Source organism: Mus musculus, chromosome 2, assembly GCF_000001635.26.
Source record: "Mus musculus strain C57BL/6J chromosome 2, GRCm38.p6 C57BL/6J".
Taxonomy (NCBI): domain Eukaryota; kingdom Metazoa; phylum Chordata; class Mammalia; order Rodentia; family Muridae; genus Mus; species Mus musculus.
In genome coordinates, this window is record NC_000068.7 from 103,932,659 (window position 1) to 103,953,840 (window position 21,182).

General features: G+C 46.4%; 1 long non-coding RNA gene across 1 annotated transcript; it reads left to right on the forward strand.

Moving 5' to 3' along the window:
* The first annotated feature begins 3,544 nt into the window (after positions 1-3,544).
* Gm39896 lies at positions 3,545-18,158 on the forward strand. The gene is made up of 3 exons (XR_866609.2): positions 3,545-3,975; positions 7,408-7,489; positions 17,923-18,158. It is a non-coding gene; the product is annotated as a predicted gene, 39896 (long non-coding RNA).
* Positions 18,159-21,182: the final 3,024 nt, after the last annotated feature.

Genomic DNA, 21,182 nt, shown 5'->3' on the forward strand with positions numbered 1-21,182 from the left:
CACTGTGGGCGTGCACCAGCCACAGTTAGCAGACACTGTCGATTTCTCAAGGTGATGGCTCCGGCTTTATGTGTTCCCAGCAGCAGCAGAAGAACATGCCGGCCCCTCTGCGTTCTCAGCAACACGGCCAGGCTTTGAGCTTCAGCAGCTCCATCAGCGATGTCTATTCTGGTGCTTGTAAATCCTCATTACTAAGCGATTCTCACCTGTCCCAGTGCTGGGACCCACGCCCCAACCTTAAAATTATTTTGTTGTTACTTCACAACTATTATTTTGCTTCTGTTGTATTGCCATATAAATATCTGATATTCAGGATATCTGATATCTGACCACAGATTGAGAGCCACTGCTCTGTTTATCAGCCACTTGGATTTTTACTTTAGGAAGTACCTCTTTGACACTTTAGCCCAGGTTGGTTTTTTGTTTTGTTCATTTATTTTAAACTCTCTCTCTCTCTCTCTCTGTCTCTCTCTCTCTCTGTGTGTGTGTGTGTGTGTGTGTGTGTGACCCCTGGAGGTGGTTACAGGTGGTTGTGGTGGCTCAGAGTGGGTGCTGGGAACAGAGCTCTGTGAGATCAGCATGTGCCCTTTTTTATCGGCTTATCCACCCTCATGTACTCTGGATACAATGTTTTTCATTCATATGTCAATATCATAATTGTCTTCTCTCTGGTACTTGGTTCTTCCTGATGTCTTTTGAAAAGGAGAAATTTTTAATTTTAATGTAGTCAACATAAAACTGCTTTTAAAAATAAAGAATTATATTTTTATTTGACTTTATTTTATTTTATGGGTGGGCTGTGGAAAGCACACCATCACATGCAACCATGGCTTTCAGAGGATAACTTGTAGTCAGTTTCTTCTCTCTGGAACTCATGGCCAGCCAGCCTAACCTAACTGACAATCCTAAGTTCCAGTGAGAGACCTTGTTTCAAAAATCAAGGTGTACAGCTACTGAGAAATGATGCCCAAGGTTGACCTCTGGTGTATGCACACATTTGAACCCCCACAAGCACCATACACACACACACACAGACACACACTTTCCTCATGTAGAGGTCATGAAAACATTGCCCTGTATTATTGTTTAAAAGTTCTATTACTATATTTTAAGGCCTTAGATCACACAGAAATGAGTTTTGTATATGGTATGAGTTTAGGGGTCTGATTGTATTTGACCAATATTTTTTCCAATATCATTTATTGATGATCACTCTATTCCTCTGGCTGCTCAGGGATCCTTTTGATACAAAGCAGACGTGTGTGGGATCTCATTCTGGACTCTGTTCTGTTTCATTGGTCTATTTGTGCTAAAATGGAAAACAACATAAGTTACTCTGATCCTTTATGTGTTGACATTTTGTAAAACATGCCCTGCCGTTTGGTTTGTCTCTTTTCCCACAGTGTTTTATTACATTAATTTCTGGCCATGAAAGATTTCCGCTCCTCTTAGTTTGTTTACAAATAACCTGCAGTTGATGGATAGTAAAAAGTCAGCCTTCGCTAGCAGTAGGGCCAATGACTACACACGCTTTGGAAAACAATTGATAGAGCCTGGTTACTGAACTGCTCCTGGGAATGCCTCTGGATGGGACAGCGAGACTAGAGGCAGGGAGAAGTGTTTATCCCACCAGCACCAGACTCTCTTGGATCTCTCTGAATGCCAAAGGCACAGTCGTAGGGAACACACTCGACTTCCAGAAACATCTAGCTCTTTAGGGTAAGCAGCCCTGGAAACACGTCATGTCAATCCAGCGTGAGATAGAGGTACACCCAAATGCTAGATGCACAAAGCTGTTTACCCAAGCGTAACATTTGACAGGGTGAAACTGAAAACACGGTTTGACCCACGAGGTAATGATGGGGTGGATGGTGATGGCCCAAGCCATTGTGAAATATTGTTCATGTACTAAAGCAAAGAGGAGGGAAGACAAATAAATGGTTTTCATCTAATGAGGAGTGAAAAAGGACAGGACACAATAATATAAAAAATAAAATAATTAAATGTGGAGAAAATACATCTGTTGGTTAAAATAATGGAGGGAATAAGTTTCTAGGGTAATGATAGGTGGAGCAATGGGTGATTTTTCTTTTTTGTATTTTTCCAAGTGTTCAGTTATGTGGTTATATAAAATTATGGTAAAAATGTAACTAGCAAAGCCACTTCCTATTACCAACGGCTCCTGTTTTCCCCTTCAAAGTTCCTGCCACGCACAAGCCAATATGCTGACTGCCTTCCTCTTCTCATTTGACCTCACTGAATCCTCACAGCCTTTATGAGATGGTGTTTGTTTTAGTTTGTTTTTATGGCTGTGTGTGTGGTGCAAGCGAGCACATGTGTTTATGTGTGTTCACATGTATGTGCATCCACACTGAGGACACAGATGGATGCTGGGTGCCTTCCTCTGTTTTTCTCTGCTTTATTTTCTTAAGCTTTATTTATTTTTACTTTATGTGTAGTGCATGTCACACACACATGCATAACACACCCCCACATGTTTACATGTAGCTGTGGAGGCCAGAAGATGGCATCTGACCCCCTTGGAACTGGAGTTACAGGCAGTTGTGAGCCACATGACTTGAGTGCTGGGAACTGAGCCCAGCAGGTGCTCCTAACTGCTGAGCCATCTCTCCCCAGCTCCCACTTAATGTTTTAAAAAAGATTTATTTATTATGTATATGTGCACATGACAGTGTTTCCCACATGTGTACAGGAGACCAGAAGAGAGTGTTAGATCCCTATGGAACCAGAGTTACAAGTGGCTGTGAGTTGTTTGGCTTGGGTGCTGGAAACTGGACTATAGCCCTCTGGAAAAGCAGCATGTGCTCTGAACTGCTGAGCCGCCTCTTCAGCCTTCTGTTTATTTTTGAGACAGGGTCTTTCACTGAACCTGCAGCTCACTAATCCAGCTAAAATAAGTGGCCAGTCCTGTTTCTACCTTTCCAAAGCTAGGACTATAGTCCTAGCTGGCTCACAAGGATGCTGGAAATCTGAAATTAGGTCCTCATGCTTGTCAGCTAGGCACCTTATCAACATAGCTGCCTTCCCAGCCCTGGAGTGATGTTTTGGCTTATTGTCCCCTCATGAATAAGAAGAAAAAGGAGAGGAAGCTTGGGAGGTAAAGGGACTTGCTGGAAGCCACCTAGCAAGAGGCAGAGAGTCCCTTAGGCACCCCAAATCTGTGGTCTCACCCACTGAACCGGTCGGCTTCCACTTGACTGAACAGTGACGTCTTTCAAAGGGAAGCCAGTTCAAGGGTGGTATAAGTATAGATGTGCCTGGAGGGAAGTGGGTCGGCAGCCTCTATACCCCTTGGCCCAGGGACATAGTCCCCAGCCCCATCTCCTCCTGACTGGGTGTCTCTGGTCCAATCTTGCTGAGGCTCAGCTTCTTCTGCTGTCAAATGCAATAAATAGCCCCCACCTTGTAGACCGTTGCATTGATTAATGAGATAATATATATTCCCCTGTCCTACAAAAAGGAGACACTTGTGAATTTATTTCCTTCTACCCAAGGACACAGGAAACTTACAAACACCCCAGCCTTTTCCTGTCACTTGGCCTCTGGTTATTGTCCTGGGTGTAATGGAGTGGAAAACTCTCTACACAGCTCCCTCTGACAGGGAATTTCTAATCTCAGAAAACTTAATGGTTTTTGTCAACCTGATTGTCCAGCGAGAGCGGATTAGGGGAATGACTTCCCTTGTCACTGGAAAGTTGACTCGCTTCACGGCATTTTTCCTGGTGCCAGTGGGAGGCATGATCGATACAAGACAGACCCAAATACTTACCTGTGGTCTCGGGGCTGAGGACAAAGGTTGGGAGTTCCATTTAAGTGCCTTCAGCCATTTCCAAGTGGACGGGCGTGATGTGCATTTAGCGGTTCAGGCTGGTGACCCGAGCGAGCTCTGCAGTCTGGGAGCATGCTGGCAATCAAGTGTCTCCTACACAGCGGAGCAGAGGCCTCCAGGCTCAGGTAGGATTTGTCTTCTTTGCTCCTGTTTTTCCATCTGCACAAGGGAGGCCCATTAGTTCCGGTCTATGGTGCTAGGGACCAACAGCCTTGAGGTTTCAGGACTTCCCAGCAACAATTCCCTGAGGCCCCCAGAGTGGTCACATAGTCCCCAAGTGCCGCTCACACTGCCAGCCTCAAATTTGGGTGCCACATACCATCTAAACAGCACTTGCAGAGGCTCCACTGTGCAGTGGCTAGCCCTGCAGGAAGCATCTGCTAGGACCAAGTCAGGCCAGGTGCTTCTGCCCTGTTTACTCTTAACAATATGACAAAGCCTCTATGACAGTGGTCAAAGCCAGGCCATTGGGGAATTCTGACCCTTTAGAGTAGGACAGGGCACCAGTAGTTTTCCTTCACAGCAACTAGAAATAAACACATTTACAGTCCATCTGAATGCAAATCTGTGCTTGCCTCTGCGTATTGCTGATCCACATTTCAGGCACGTAGTAGTTTTTTTGTTTGTTTGTTTTTTGTTTTTTGAGACAGGGTTTCTCTGTATAGCCCTGGCTGTCCTGGAACTCACTCTGTAGACCAGGCTGGCCTCAAACTCAGAAATCCACCTGCCTCTGCCTCCCAAGTGCTGGGATTAAAGGCATGCGCCACCACTGCCCGCACATAGTAGGTTCTTAATACACATTTATTGACTACATCAATTAACAGAACTGGATATCTACTTGCCGTTGAGTTACCTGTTTGCCCCATTTGAGGAGTCCCTCAGAAGGAAGGGAACATGCCCTCTTTGTTCACTTTGTCCTTGCAGGGTGCAGAGCCATGTCTGCTGTACAGTAGCTGGTCAGCAAACACCACAGGACTGATAAAAAGCTTTGTGTGATGGACCAATCTCAAGTTAGTGCCATGAACTCTAGTTACTGCCTCAGTAACTAGAGTTCATGCTTCCTCTCTCACTGAGGCCAGACAAGGCAGACCAGTGAGAAGAACATACCCCACATACAGGCAACAGCTTTTGGGATGGCCCCCCACTCCAGTTGTTCGGGACCCCCATGAAGACCAAGCTGCACATCTGCTACATATGATGCAGCACTATTTTAATTATTTTGATATTTTTCTCCCCACAGAGTTTTTCTTGTGGCTATTTTACACCTAGTTTTAATTAGGTTCAGTACACACACACACACACACACACACACACACACACACACACACACACACACACACGCTTCCACTCACTCACAGAAACATGAGTCAACAGATGACCAGGTGTTCTGTGGACTGGAGAACAGGAAGGGAGGCCTGGCTGAGTAACATCTTTCTCATTGTTGGAATCGGTTAGTTGATGGTGCTATCCTGGAATTAATGGCATCATGGGAAGAGCTGGTGGGAGGCATTGTTCACTAAAGGTTCACCCTGGAGGCCATGGCAAAACAGGCACAGGTTAGAAAAGCCACAGAAGACACTTTGCTTTGTGCAGCTTGGGGTTGGTTAGTGGGAAACGGCGTCTGTACCTGCTGGTTGTAGCCCCCCACTTCTTTCATCTTCCTTTGGGGGGGGGTGAAAAAGGTCTTACTGTGTTGTCCTGATAACCTAATACTTGCTATGTAGCTCAGACTGACCTCAAGCCCGCCGCCGTAATCCTCTTGCCTTCAAATAGTGAGGAACCAGGCAGGTGCTATCCTCTGCTTCCTTACACTTTCTCCCTATGGCATTGGTGTGTCTGTATGTTGCATGGTCCTTTGTCATCAGTCTTGGGGGAATTCACAACATGTCAGTGGTTACCTTTTCCTTGAAGCATTTTTGAAAAAGTTCCCAGAGCTCGGGAGAAAGGAAGATACTTGTTTTTAAGTCTGGGAAATAACGAAAGCACGTGTAAAGATAACAACAGGTGATATTTATTGAGACATTTCTATGTTATAGGCACTGTTTACATAGCTTCCTCCGTGCAATCCTCACAACATTGCCAAGAGATGGGAGTTTATTTTTAAGGACCTTTTCTAGATGACAGAACAGAGTCACAGAGAAATAAAACAAAATGTCCACAAAAGAAAGCCACATCACTTAGAGTTTACTCACAGCCAGCCTGCCTCTAAGGGGTTGAGCTCATAGCTGTCCTGACTAAGGTTCATAGTTTCAGTAGAGGCCAGAGTCTCACATAGGCTCAAAGAGAGCCAGGGGACAGTCCCATGTGGTCGTACCAACTCAAAGCAGAAGCATCATAGGATTGTCAGTACATTATCAGGCTGGTCCTGACCTAGAGATGACACTAAAGCCAACATCATTAATGGAGAGAAAGTCAGGCCAGAAACACAAGGGTTCAGAATCAGGTTGCTAAGGTCAGAATGAGAAAGGCCTGAAGCTAGGCAAAGTTAGAGAGAAAGATGATTTGTCTGTGTGTGTATGTGTGTGTGTTGGAGATAGTCATATGTGAGGTATATACAAGCCATGGAGCACACATGAAGGTCAAAGGACAACTTTGAGGAGTTGTTGGTTCTCTCCTTACACCATGTGGTGTGGAACACCAACTTTTCCTACCAAGCTTTCTTGCAGGCTTCTCAACACAGGTGTTCTACTCCTCAAGTTCAGGTTTTGACTCATGGTTCTGTCCCTGGGTACTTACTCAATAATCTGGCCTCAAAACATCTAACAGAGAAGCTCCCTTTGGGTTGGGTGGGACACTGATATGTGTGGTCAGTGGATATCAGAAACTACATGAAAACTTTTCCTGGGCCCAGTCCCCCAGAAGGACCACACAATGCCAGAGAAATCACCATCACCATCACCATCATCATCACCATCACCATCACCATCATCATCACCATCACCATCATCATCATCATCATCAAATAGGAGAGGCAAGAACAGAAAGGACAACTGAGTTGATTGGAAGGAGGTCACAGACACTCTGGCAGACATTGCCGTTGCCTCTCAACACTGACCCCAAATCCTGTGCAATAGCAGAGCATAGAGAGTCAAGATATGTTTGGGAGCTTGGGCTTCCTTGGCCACACATGCCCACTCCTTTTAACCAGGTTTTGAGTGTCTCTATTTCTAGGAAGGAACTTTGAAACTAGATACCCAGAGTTAGCTCTGACTCTCAAGCTAAAAGCCTCTTGAAGAAAGGGGGGATTTAAAAAAATGTCATCATAAAACAGTTCACCCAACCCTAGTACAGAAACTTTGGGGATAAGGACAAAAAAGAAAGATAAAAAGCATTTTATCCGAAGCCGAGGCAAAGGGGGAGGGGGTGTCAGGGGATCGTGGGCTCTCCAATGGGGCTAGTCTTGCCTTTCTGCAGTATTCAAGTTATAAGAAGTGAGCAGTTGTTGGCTGGGGAGGGAAAGGAACTACCAGGAAAGAAAGACATGAAGGCTGTAGAGTCCACCCAAGGAAGAGTCCTCCCTAGGACAAGTCCTCACCAGCCTTGGTTTCCTCTTGTAGTGAAGGAGGTGAAATTTGTCAATGTACTTAAGGGTCAGCTGCCCTGAACCACTTCCCGGCCAAGTTCCATGTCCTGCTTAAGGTAAGCAAAGTGATTGCATTGCATGTCCACTGTCCACTTCCTGAAAGGGGAAGCACCAGTCTGGGACCTGGGACTGGGATGTTCCCTGTCCAAACGCCACTCTGTTGCTTCCTAGCTGAGCCATCCTTGAATAACTGCTCATCCCTGACTCTCTGTTTTCTTAGAGGAGATTTGGGGAAATTAGTACCATCTACTAGAGCACAGAGAGGTCTCGGGCACATAGTATCTAAGATGTTGTGTTGAAAAATATAATATTTTTGAGGGACTAAAAAGTAAATCATTAGGAATGACTCATGGCCTTAGAAATAGCATCACACAACGAGCCACCAAGAGCCTGAGTAGGATGCTTGTGTGACGTGTACAAGGCTCTAGGTTCCATCCCCAAATTCCCAGGATGGGAGAGGCTGCTGGGAAGGACTTTCTCCACTCAGCTTTAAAGGCCTTCTTTACCCAGAGAGCAGTAAGACCGCTGCTGCCCACAGGCACCAGTGAGCAGTGCAGCCAACACAGGCCCACAACCAACCTGGCCTAGTGCTAAAAGGTGTCGTGACAGGTACAGCTTTGGGAATGCTCAAAGTCAAATGGTGGGGGACTTAGGAGCTGTCACTGATCTGAACCTGGAAGAGTGAGCAGGATTTCACTGAGTAGACACTTATGGGCAGAGGAAAGACATTTTAGCAGAGGGAAAAACGTCACCCTCAAGTATGACGATGGGGTTTGACCCAAAATATTGGGAATGCAGGAGAGTTGGTGGGTGAGGTCTATGAGAGAGAGAACCTGGAGAGAGAGGAGGGAAGTTGGGTTTTTAACTCAGCTGAATGGCAGAGAAGTTCTGTATCTGCCTTGTCTCATAGAACAGCCACAAGCCACAGGTGGGTGTTGAAAAACTACTTAACACGAAGCTAGTAAGAGTAGAAGCCTTTTGACTTTTATTTGATTTCCATGAAAATTTAAGTGTCACATGTGGCTAGTGTGTACGGTGTTAGACAACACAGTCACAAGACTAGCGACAATGATGTCAAGAATACCAGGGGAGCATTCTAGACCCTCCTCCTCAGCCCACAAGTGGGAGCTCCCAGCCAGCCACAGCTGGGCTTGAGCAGCAGAGCAGGCAAATGGGGCTGAACCCAACTTACCTTTGATTGTTCACCAAATCCACATGCTCCCCACCCCATGCTGCCCTGCCGGCCCAGAGGAGGGCCAGCTTTTGAATTCCCACAAAGGCATCACAGGGCTGACAGTGGCCCCATGAGGCTTCTCTCTATATCTGTGGTCTCTTTGCAGGTAGAGTCAGGTTTCCTTTCTGTTTCAGCTTCCTAGAGCTGCTGAGGCAAGTGAGTGTACCCAGGGCTTACCCACATGGGGTACACTGGGTGGCAGCTGTTCGTTGGTGATGCTTCCATGCAGGGAGGTCCTTAGTCGGGCTGTGGCATAGGCCATTTTGCAGCTGGGTTCTCCCTTCAGCATGACCACTGGCCTGCATCTGGGATGGAATAATAGAAGGCTGCTGCTCTAGCCATACGCGGATAGGGCAGCCATTACCCAGCTTTCCTAGTAGGGCATATATTAGTTTAATGGATACTTGGCTACCTATTGTTTCCCAGTTGCTTCTAATCCAAAGGAACTAAGTTGAGCACTTAGACAGTGCTCCTTCAGAACCTCCCACATCCCAACAAGAAGGACACAGGCATACTCTTTAGCCTCGAAGGCACATTCATGAGCCAGCATATCCATTCATGACACACAGCTCACATGTCATGGGCAGGAGGAGTAGTGAATCTTAAAATATTAACATGCATTAAGGAAAAGTCCCTCCTAGGGAAGGTTGATGATCCCACTCAAGCTACAAAGGCAGTAGACATGGCTGGATCCCAGTTTGATGTCACACAGTCCTATTTATTAAGTGAAAGGTTGCAAACTGGACGCTATTAGCCAGCTATTGGCACATCAAAAAATGTACCTATTGGCCCATGCATGGTTTAAAAATATTTTTAATCTTTTAATTCTTAAAAAGCAGAAGAATCCACTTGAAAAAACCTGCGTTAGCTATTATTTTTCAACTTGTGACTCCATGTGTTACTAAGGGGTTGAAGGTGAGGGCTTCTAATCATGCCACAGAGAGGGGTCAAAGCAAGCAATTAAGTCGCACATCACTGCAGAAGCTAAAAATCACAAAGCGATATAAACAGTTCTAAAAATGTCTGGTTCATAATTCATTTTGCTTATTATAAAGGTCTCAGAGTTCTCATTTGTAGAAGTTAAAATAAAATGGTGGCTCTTGAAGCCAACGGAATTTGGCCTCTTTGCTTTACAGATGAATAATATGGACTAGTTAGTACAAGCCACAAAAGCAGAGAGAGAGGAACAGTGTATCAGACATTCACAAATGGGCAGCCACCTACCTGCACACACACACACACACACACACACACACACACACACACACAGTATAGCAATGGGAATAGGAGCAGATTGGATCCCTTGGCTCCTGCCCTGCAAGAAATTCCAGACCCCATGTCACATTCTTCTCACCTCTGTGGTTGTGCAAACAAATCCCCAGGAATATTTCTATACATTCCTGTGTATGGAAGGTGCTGATTTTCTACACAAAATGTATTGATGTTTAAGTTGGCACATAACAGACTTTCAATTAGCATATTGAATAAGTGAGTGAGTGAATGAATGAATGAGTCAGCAAAGGACCTCAAAATACGAAGTTGTTTCCCAAAACCAAGACAAGTAGAACCCCTTAGGCAGTATCTTCTGAAGCCTCTAGTGCCATCATCTTTGTTCCCAGCCAAGCAACCTGCCCCAATGGCTGTGTCTCACTGTTCCTTGGACACTACAGTGAAAAGCCTTTGATTCAATTCTCACCCCCTCTCCTGTTAGAGCTTACTTGCTTTCGGACTCCACTGAGCACCCCAGAGCTGTTCTCGGAAATGTGTCTGCCTTCCCTCCACTCTTACCTTTGTCCTCAAATGAGACAGATGCTCCCTTCAGTGTTGCTCCTTCTTGGGACAAGCTGTCCTCTGCAAAGCCCCTTGATCCTGTGGTAATTAGGTCCTGGGAAGGGAGGTACCCTGTGGGTATCAGACCGGTTCAGACATGTCTAGACCCAGCTTAAGCTACCTTGCCTGTCAAGAAAGATGGGAGCACACTGAAAAGAAATGAGACCAATACATTCCCGTGGCTGGTGGAGCAGTGTGGGGTCCCTGCTCATCATTTTCAGGGCTACACCAGCTAGGAAGCTGTCATAAACCTTGGTTACATCCTGACACGGGACTGGCTACTTTGATAGCCTTTGCAAACAGAAAGATTTCTCTTTCTGAACAACAGGCTAGAAATCGAGTGCAAGCTCTTTTTTATTAAGAAGGAATACGTTTTTCAGTGGGTGGACAGTGTATACCCATAGTCCTGCCAGCTCCTCTGCGGCCTTACACTTGCACAAATAAGCATAAGCAAGTGTGTGCTTAGCCTTATAGCACAAGGGCAACCTCAGCAACATAATGAGACATGAAGAGAGCCTCTTACTTTCTTCAAAATTTGTTTAAATTGGTGTGTGTGTGTGTGTGTGTGTGTGTGTGTGTGTGTGTGTATGTGTGTGTAGGAACAAGGACAGTTATAGGAATCATTTTGTTCTTCTGTACCAACTCTAGGCTCTAACCTCAAGTTGTTAATAGTTTTCACTACTGAGCCATTACACTGGCCTGAAAACCCATCTTTGAAATAAATTAAGTCTCAGTATTCAGTTGGGATAAATGGGCAAAACAAATAAACAAACCTATAAGTTACCATAAATTAAAATCATGGGAAGTAATTTTATCTGTCTTTGGATATCTTATTAAAATATTTCAACAGTCTTGATAGAATTTTATTGTTTTCACTTACAAAAAGTGGAGATGCAGACAGTGAGAGGCAACAGTATGTATTCTAGGTAGTCCAGACTGACATGAAATTGTTAATAGTAATCCTCCTGCCTCACCTCAGCCTCCTGAGTGTTGAGATGAAAGGTATGCATGATCATGCCTGAATTCCATTCAGACTTATCTAATTGCATATAAGCATGTCCAACTGTAATTCGTGGGCTGTGGGATCCCCATGATAGCTATCTCAGAGTTTTTATTGCCACAACAAAATAGTGGGACCAAAAAGCCAGTTGAGGAGGAAAGGTTTAATTTGGCTTACACTTCCCTGTTGCTATTCATCACCAAAGGAAATCGGGATGTGAACTCAAGCAGGACAGGAACCTGGCTGGAGGCAAGAGCTGAGGCAGAGGTCATAGAGGGGTGCTGTGTACTGACTTACTCCCCATGGCTTGCTCAGCCTGCTTTCTTATAGAACCCACGACCACCAGCCCAGGGATGGCACCACCTGAAATGTGCTGCTCCCCCCACCCCCACCATTGATCACTAAGAAAATGCCTTACAGCAGGATCTCATGGAGGCATTTTCTCAAGTTAAGGCTCCTCCCTCTCTGATGACTCCAGCTTGTGTCAAGTTGACATAAAACCATCTAGTACAATAGCTATGGATGCATCTGAGCACAGCATCATGCGCTGCTTAGCAATTCGATTGGCATGGATCTTGAGTGTGCACTTGATAGGTGACAGCAGCATGTGCATCTTTCCTTGACATCGCTCCTCTGAAGAAACTGTTGTGCTTTTCTTTCAAGCTCCCCAGACCTCCCCTTGCCGGCTGGCCTCTGCTGCAGTAAAACACCACACTCTCCTGAAATGCTATCTTTGTACCATAGCTGCACACTACATAGAAAAGAGCACATGAGCATCCCTTGTCACGTGACCCCAAAGAGAGTCAGCCCATCTGACTCCCACCCTAAGGCTCAGCCTGGAACTTCTCCAGGATCTTATTCTAAAGACACCCCTCAGGACCTTGCTGCTTTCTGGCTACTCAGATGTGTACAGTAGCAGGACTTGAGACCTGAAGATCAGTGGGGTAGAAATGAGGAAGGAAATGACATGTTCCATGACTAGTGTCCCCAGCTTTGTCTTGCTCTTTCTAGATACAGCGCAGACCTCACATGGCTATAGTGTACTTGTCTGGCCAAATGTGGAAAGGTTTCTTTCTATCTGTTTCAAGGCTGCTTAAATCTTATACGTTTTGAGATGCAATAGGATTCCCTGGAAATTCATATGTCTCTCTAAATTGGGCTGGTTTGGCATTGATCTCTCTTCCCAAAGACATTGTAGGGCCCAGCCATAAAGAAACTATGTTCTTAAGGCCCTCTGCCCTTGAGGGCAGATCTGATCTTAATGTACTCCCAACTCCATCTGATCTGTTGTAACTATTTCTCTCCCCAATTCTTTCCTACTTCAAATCAAAGAACTCATCCTTATGACTGGATTCACCACCTTGAGGGCAATGCAAGGTCCGGCTTGTTCCTGCCTCCCTGTCCAGGCATCAGGGCTCCTAACTTTACAAAATCTGCACCCTCAGAGCTACCCACAGAGCTGCAGGCTCAAAGCGGTAACAAAGAGAAAGGGGGTTGGTTTGATGTGGTTAGCCTGCCACCCCTGCCTTTTCATGGTCCTGGCTCTAAACCACTCTCCTGCTCACCCCTCAGCCTGCACTGGGCTCTGGGGATGAATGCATGATAGACTTCACAGCCTCACCAGAGACTGAAGCAGGACCCACGGGTGGGGCAGGGGCACTATCATTTTTTCCCTGAATTCTTGGGTGCTTAGGCCGGCTCAGCCTCGGGATTGGGACCAAGAGAAAGAGAAAGTGAGAGCAAGCAGTGGAGCAAAGGCTGTTGTTACACAGTTTCCCTTCAGCCCCAGAAATAGAAAGCCAGACTTCCGACTTGCACAGCCCCTGTGCAAACCACTAGACCACACTGCCAGATAAGAAAAATGTTAGATTGTGTCATACTTCCTTCATGGGCTGCAGCTTCTGCAAATGCCCCTGTGTGTCAGAGAGTCTAAGGAATGAGCATCTAAGGGGCTAGATGGAGAAAGCCAACAGAGACTGTTGTCTCTCCTTTCTGGTTATAGGTTCATGTGTAACCACTAAAGGAAAGGGGAGCTCACAAAAGCATGAGCGAGCTAACTTAATTATTTGCATGTATGAGAGAGGAAAACTAATTGGAGTCTGCTAGCTAGCTCCTGTGCCCTTGACATTTTCAGTCCCCGTATACTTATTTATCAAGTACCAACTGGGTACCAGCTGCCACATTAGTACTGCAGATTTTTGGTGCAGAACAGGGAGGCTGGCCCAAAGTCAGAATCACCTAGATTCCACCTATGGGCTCAGTACCACTGCACCATGGAAATAATTTCCCTTCATTCTTTCCCCAGAGCAGCCTCAGCAGGCTCCCGTGTTGTCAGCCACTATAGGAAGAGTGATGGTCTGGGTGTTGACAGGCTCCTAATTGGAAGGTAGGAGGTGCCGCCAGAGATCAGCTATAAAAGTTATCTTTGGATGGGGGTAGGCTGCTGATGCTCAGAAGAGAATTAGGGGTGAGGTGGGGTGAGCTGTCAGCCTGGGACAGGGCCTGGCCTGGCAGACAGTTGATGCATGGAGGAGGGGCTGTTTCAAGGAATGGTAACAATAGTAAGCATGCCAGACTTCAGGACCAAAGAGTTCAAAAGAGGTCAGGTGCCAGGAAAGAGAGAACACCTGGGGTGGTCCCAAAGACTCAGGCCAGCGATAGCTGTTGAAAGAAGCTATGTGGCAAAGACAAGGGGAAAGGGAACCTCGGGTGTCCTTTTATTCAGTCAATAAAAATCCAGATGTTTCCAGGGGACTTTTATGCACTTCTAACTGTTCCAGGTTCTGAGACGTTCAAAAGAACAGCCAGGTGAGATGAATGTAACATTTACTTCAGCAATGATCAAATCCATACACCAAAACTATCACTGGTTAGGATGATGCCTGTACGTTATGTAATATCGGTACTTGTGCAAGCTCCTTCCTGCTGTTGCCTCATTTAAGCCTCTCAACGAGCCTGCAGCCCTGCAAAGTGGGTACCGTGGTCTCCGTGGTAGAAGTCAGAGCGGTGGAGGTTCTGAGAGCCCGAGTATTCTTACAGGGTCTGTGGAGCTCACAAGTGGCTGAATCAAGGGTTTTTGTTGTTGTTGTTGTTGTTGTTGTTTTGGGACAGGGTTTCTCTGTGTAGCCCTGGCTGTCCTGGAACTCACTTTGTAGACCAGGCTGGCCTCGAACTCAGAAATCCACCTGTCTCTGCCTCCCAAGTGCTGGGATTAAAGGTGTGCGCCACCACTGCCTGGCTTGAACCAAGGTTTTAACCTACGTTTGTCCTGAAGTTCCTGGAATAGCCCCTTTTACTGAAATAGCCGAATGATTTATGGAGTCTAAAGGAAAGGCTCATACTGGCCGATGGTGCAGAGGGAAGACCTTAGTAAAACGTGAGTGAGAGATGCTTAGGATTTTCAGTGTTACTGGAGCACTGGAAAGAACTGTAGGAGGGAGAGGGAACTGTGGGACCAGGCCACTGGTTTCTTTGTAGGATTGCATGATCTGTTCGAGGGCTTCAGAGCAGAGGCTCATCACCATCATTGAATGGCTGTGGAAGTTGTTTGGTGGTAGAGCAATTGGTTAGCATGTGCAAGACCCGCAGTACCACCCCCCCACACACACCAAACAGAACAAAGCTGACAACCCTGAGCCAGAGGGTGGAAAGTCTAGGTGAGGAATCGAGTGTGCAGAGCTTGCTCAAGTCTGGCCCAGCCCAGTGGAATGTCTCTGCTGGCCTTTGGTGACCCTCACAGAGCATACACGGCATGAGAGGGCCTGGTAGAAGGGTGAAGGTTCCAGAAGGCCTGACAGATAGACAGTCATGCCATAGGCAGGCTCAGCCTTCCAAACACTGGATCTGCAACCCTTGAAAGACCAACCAGCAGCGTTCATAGGGAAAGGGCCCCTCAGGCTGTGGGATGGACTTTGCTGACTTCCACAAGGACCTGCGGGTGTCCTGGCAGAGTGAGGAGGTGGCAGAGGCACCAGGGGTTAGAGTACCAGGGTCTCCTGAGAAGGAACAGGTGTGAAGCAGAGCAATTAGCCCAGAGGCGTCAGTGAGACAGACAGGTTGGATCTGATCAGGAGTCACAGGGATTACATCACCTGCTGGTGAGCAGGCTTCATTAAGTCTCCAGCGCATGCAGGACCTCGAGAAAACTTGCTTCTTTGAGGAGTCAGAGGACATGGCAATTAGAATAGTCTTTTAAAATCAAAACACTATGATGGTGGCTGGAGACTTCAAGCCTCTCTCGTGGTGTCCTGGGATTTCCAGAAGGAAAGAAGAGCTGGTGACTCAGATGCTGAGACTTGGACAAGCCCAGAGTGAGGCAGGTGCTCACCGTGTGAGCTGGCAGCTGCTAATGTCTTTGGGAACTGCTAATTTTCCCTTCTGCACCAGCTGCAAAAGGGGGACCATGAAACTGTCTCCCAAAGAGGCTGATGTTTACATCCCCCGCCTCTGTGGGGTGTGTGTGTGTGTGTGTGTGTGTGTGTGTGTGTGTGTGTGTGTGTGATGAACAACCCGGGTCACTGCCCTTATTCACATTCCCAAACACATTCTCACACTAAGTAGAAGACAAGGGCTATAAAGAAGGACTTGGAATAACCTTGCTAGTGGGCTGGTCTGCAGGATTTGAAGGGCGTCCTTACAAAACCAAACAGACGAGAGAGTGTTCCTACTACCACACGGGACCAGTGAAAGGAGATGTGCATCTGGGAGACCCCACCTCTGGTCAGACTAGGCGGGTTTGCATTTTGCACAGCCTGTCTCGCCCGTGGGTCAGCTCCCCCATGGAGCAGCTTCTCTGTCCTCATCATCCCAGATTCCTGTTCCAGTGTCTCTGCTTAGACAAACTCAGCCTCCCTCAGACGCCAACTGAAAACCTGAATCTTGATGACAAAGAAGGCTTTTTGACTTTATCGGTAAGGGATTGAAATTTACCACTGTCCAACCAGATAATCGTTTTACACTCTCTGAGGCCTCTGTCTCCTTGTCTCTAATACACTGTGGGAACTCACTAGCTATGATGAGAATTAGTGAGAAAAACCACAGAAGTGTCTGGACACACGCTGGCACTTACTCCGAGTTAGTCATTCATGTTAATAATCCTCACAATAATAACATCACTTAATATTATAATTACTTCACACTAGGCTGTGCATTAGTCATGGGTCTCTAGAGGAAGAGAATCAACAGATGGATATAGAATGAGAGAGGGAAAGAGGATTTATTAGTTTGGCTCACATGATATGGTCTGGGTAGCCCAGCAATGGTTGTCCCACACTAGAGCAGTCAAGAACCTGTAAGCTGCTGGGTCCACGCAGCTGGATGTATCAGTGCCAATCAGGCATTGAAGGCCTGGAGGATTACTGGAAAGCCATTGTTCTTCAGTCTGTGGTGGAAGCCCTAGGTGGGTCCTAAAGTCAGGGAAGGAAGGCATGCACCTGCCATGGAGAATGAAGGCAGGCAGGTAAGAGACAAAACTTCTCTTTTCCCATCTGTTGTCTAGGCTGCCAACAGAAGGTGCCACCAACATCTAGGGTAGCTTTTCCTGCTTCAGATAATTAGGCAAGAAACTCCTTCACAGGTACAGGAGAGATGGCTTGCCAGTAGAGAATACAAACCACTCTTGCAGAGGACTTGAGTTCTGTTCCCAGTACCCACATCTGATGGCTTACAACCACCTGTGACTCCAGCTCCAGTCTCCCAAAGGCCCCTGCACTGGTGGATGAAACCTGACATTCACATACGTGTATACATCATTTAGAACACAATAAATATTTTTTAAAAAATGAAAAGAAAAGCCTCTCCACAGAAATGCCAGCGGCTTTTCTTGTAATTGATTCCAGATCTAGGAAAGTTGACAATCAAGACTGGCCACCCCAGGGAGTAACTTCCTTGTCTGTAGGCGCAGTGTCTATTTTGTTCATGGTCTTATATCCAGAGCCTAAGAGTGTTTGGTCCATGACAAGCGTTTGTTTTTGATCTAACGAGTAAAGGAATAAATGAATGGAGAGTGGCCACGCATTGCTTGATAACACAGATATGCTCTGAGAAATGCATAGCTACGTGATTTTGTGCCCATGCAAATTCTGAATGTACTCACATAAACCCAGGGTGATGTAAGTATAGTCTGACGTTCCTAGGCTTCAAACATGTTTCATGATACTATGCTGAAACTCCAGGAACTTCCAACACTGTGGTGTCTGTATCTAAATATACAGATGGTAAACCATGCAGTAATTGAAGATGAAACTCAGTGTACCTGTGTCAGGCTCCTAGTACTGGTGAGTGAGGAATGCATGATGCCCGTGTGTGAGACCTAGGGTGTTGCTGTGTACTCCTCTAGACTTCCTAAAGCTGGTACCTTAGGCTATGCTAATTCATTATTTATTATTATTATTATTATTATTATTATTATTATTATTATATCTTAGGGCTGGAGAGATGGCTCAGCAGTTAAGAGCACTTGCTGCTCTTACAGAAGATCCTGGTTCAGTTTCCAGCACCCTTATGATAGCGTAAAGCCATTCGCCATGATTCCAGTCCTAAGGAACTTGATGCCTTCTTCTGATCTCTGAGGGTACCAGACATGTACTTGGTGCACAGATATATACACAGGCAAAACATTTACACACATAAAAATAAAATAAAATTCTTTCCTGACAAAAAACTAGCCTTTGCTTTCTATAACATCTAACTTTGAATACTTCACATTTTAAACCTTATGGCTCTTTTGTAATAACACAGCTTAACACAAACTTGGAGGCAATAAGAACTTTTCGTTTTGCCAAGCATGGTACCACGTGCCTTTAAAGCCCTGAGAAGACCAAGACAGGCAGATCTCTGTGAGTTTGAGGCCAGCCTGTTCTACACAGTGAGTTCCAGGCTAGCCAGAGCTATATAAAAGTGAGACTCTGTCTCAAATCAAAACAAAACAACAAAACAAACAAAAAGTCATTTCTATCTCCTCTATAATCTTAGGGCTGCTATATATGTTGACTAAAACATTAATGTAGCCCTCTGCCTGCATCTTTCTCATTGTATCTATGGGTTCTTGAATACAGACCCTTGACTGATCTTTTTCTGTTCTGACACAATGTAACTGCTCACAGACTGTTGATCTAATGCACACACAGTTAGATGTTGCTGTCTGGCCAGGATTGTCACACTGGTTAGGGTGGTCTGGCTATGAGCCCATCACCAGAATCCAGGGTGGCAGTGGTCTGGTGGGTGTACCCTTGGCAATTAACGTGTAGACAAGCTGAGTACTTCAAGGGTGGGGACCATTTCTGATTCATTTTAAGTCCTAGTACCCGGCACAGCAGCAGACACAAATGAAGTGCTCAAGTGGCGAAGCTTGACTTCAAAGAGAAGCAGAGTCTCAAGTAAATTTGTCATTCATTCTCTGCATCAGCCAAACCTGTTCCTGGTCTCTGTTTCTGTTTACGAATGACCCCCCTTCTCAGCCACAGGCGTCTAACATTACTTGGATTGAATTTGGCTTGGTCAACCACTAACTGTTCTGCTTGGTCAAGTTGCTTGGCCTTCTCCAGCCTCAGTTTCTCCTACCAGCAAGTTGGGACGACACCAGAAGCTTTACTGATTCATTCATTTACTGGGCATCTAATACATGATGGGATCGTTCCAGGCAGTGGGAATACATAGATGGCAATGAGGCAAACGTTACTCTCACCTGACAGAGCTTACAAATCAGCACCGGTGAGAGACACTGAAAAAACAAGGAACCACAGGGGCATTCCAGGTGGCCGTTACATGCTGTGGAGAAAACATGAATGAACTGAAGGAGAAGGGATGGTATAGTCAGGACTGTGCATTTCCAACTCACGTGACAAGAGAAGACTTTTGTGATGAGGACTGGCATCTTAGGAAGAATGTCCTGGGGAAAAGGGAAAGAGTGGAGGCCCTAGGGTTCAGGGTTAGCAAGGTGACCATGTGACTAAAGTCACGAGAAGGACCAAAGAAGAGGGTGCAGAACCAGTTGAGTCAGCCACATGGAAACTCAGGGAAGCTGACTTTTGCTCTGGCTGAGCAAGTAAGGAGTCTTTGGAGAGCTTCAAGTGTGAGATTATCTGACATGGGTTATGAAGAGTCACTCTGGCAGCAGCATAGGGGATGGAAAAATGGGCAGTGTGGGTGTCATATACAACGAGGAGGCAGACCAGTCACATGTACTCTACGAGCGGAGTGGAAAGGACACACAGAATACTACATGGGTGGGCTTGGCTAAGCCTGGCAGACTTCAATGCCCAAGCCACGGTGGCAGCTAGAGACCACAGCTGGTGGTCCAACCTGCCTCAGTTCCCATGCCACCTGTCATGCAGGGTGTCGCCTGTCACACAGGGTGCCACCTGCCCTTGTCCACTCACTCACCTCTGGTCTTATGACTGCTTCCTTCAACCCTCCCCTAATGATGCACCGCCCTATTGTGGCAGCTTCACCTCCCTCTCTCCTCTAGTTGGACTAAAATGCAGTATTACACACATTCTCCCCTATTCAGAAGTCTCTGATGGGCTAATGGCTCCTTCAATCACAGTCAGAAAGGCTGGTCTTCAGGGCCTCCTGCAATGTGATGATGCTTTTCCAACCCATGGCTACTGCTACCTTGGAGATGGACACAGCCATGAAGAAACAGAGCTGGACACAACATGTGACTCCAGTTGGGATCATAGAGGAACTGCACTGGTGATGGAAAACCAGCCTTCAGGAGTCCTTACCCCACGTGCCCTGCCCACAGTGGACACATATCCCTGGCCATTCCTGCTTCTCTTCTCCCATTGTGTTACCATAGATACAACCATCATGAATCTTTTCTTAAAGCTCCAAAATGGTGTGAAGTTTCCCAAATTAGTTTCCTTTTATTGTTCTCTTTTCTTTTGGCTCCTGATCATGGGGGGCCCTAACCCTCATTATGCCTTTACTGGTTCTGATGAGAGACCCAGGCTCCAAGTCATGGGTTTCCTGCCTCAAGTGCTCCCAGTTCAGCTGTCCCTTTCCAACATGGCTCACTTCACAAAGGATGAGTGCCAGACTGGAGGGCAGATAATAACTGGGACCTGCTGGCTACAGGGAAGAGAGCCAAATCCATGACAGTATATTTCTACCAACCTGGAAGCCAGACACTGTTTCCCCTAAAACTGCCACTGGTTATGATGGATTTTCAGGCTGGCTGACTTCTCCCACACAAGGACTGAGAGACTGGCTCCAGGAGTGATACCTACCACCATACAGCTCTTGGAGAAGACAAAGAGAACCTGGTGTCCAACCCCAGTGGTCTAAAATCGCACGCCTGAGGCTAGCCATCCTCAACCGCACATGCCAAAGCACAGAAGCTGCACAAAGCTATGGGACACAGATGTCCCTGTTCTTGTGAATGAGTAGCCACAAATGCTGTTATGGAACCTTAAAATGTGTAGACGTGACTGTGAATCCTTTGAGTTCTCACTACCCAGTCCTGCCTGATAGGGATGACAGCTGTGTCTGGGACACTGTTTTCCCTACTTAGTGCCAGGACACCTGGGCACCATTGGATACGCAGTGTCAATCATTCATGTCTGTGCAGACTATATAAGGCTTCTGTTATAGCACCATGAGCCAGAAGCATTCTACTATCCTGAGCCGCTATGGGGGTAAACAGAAGGCATGCTTCTGAGCTTTTGGACCCACCCCCTCCATC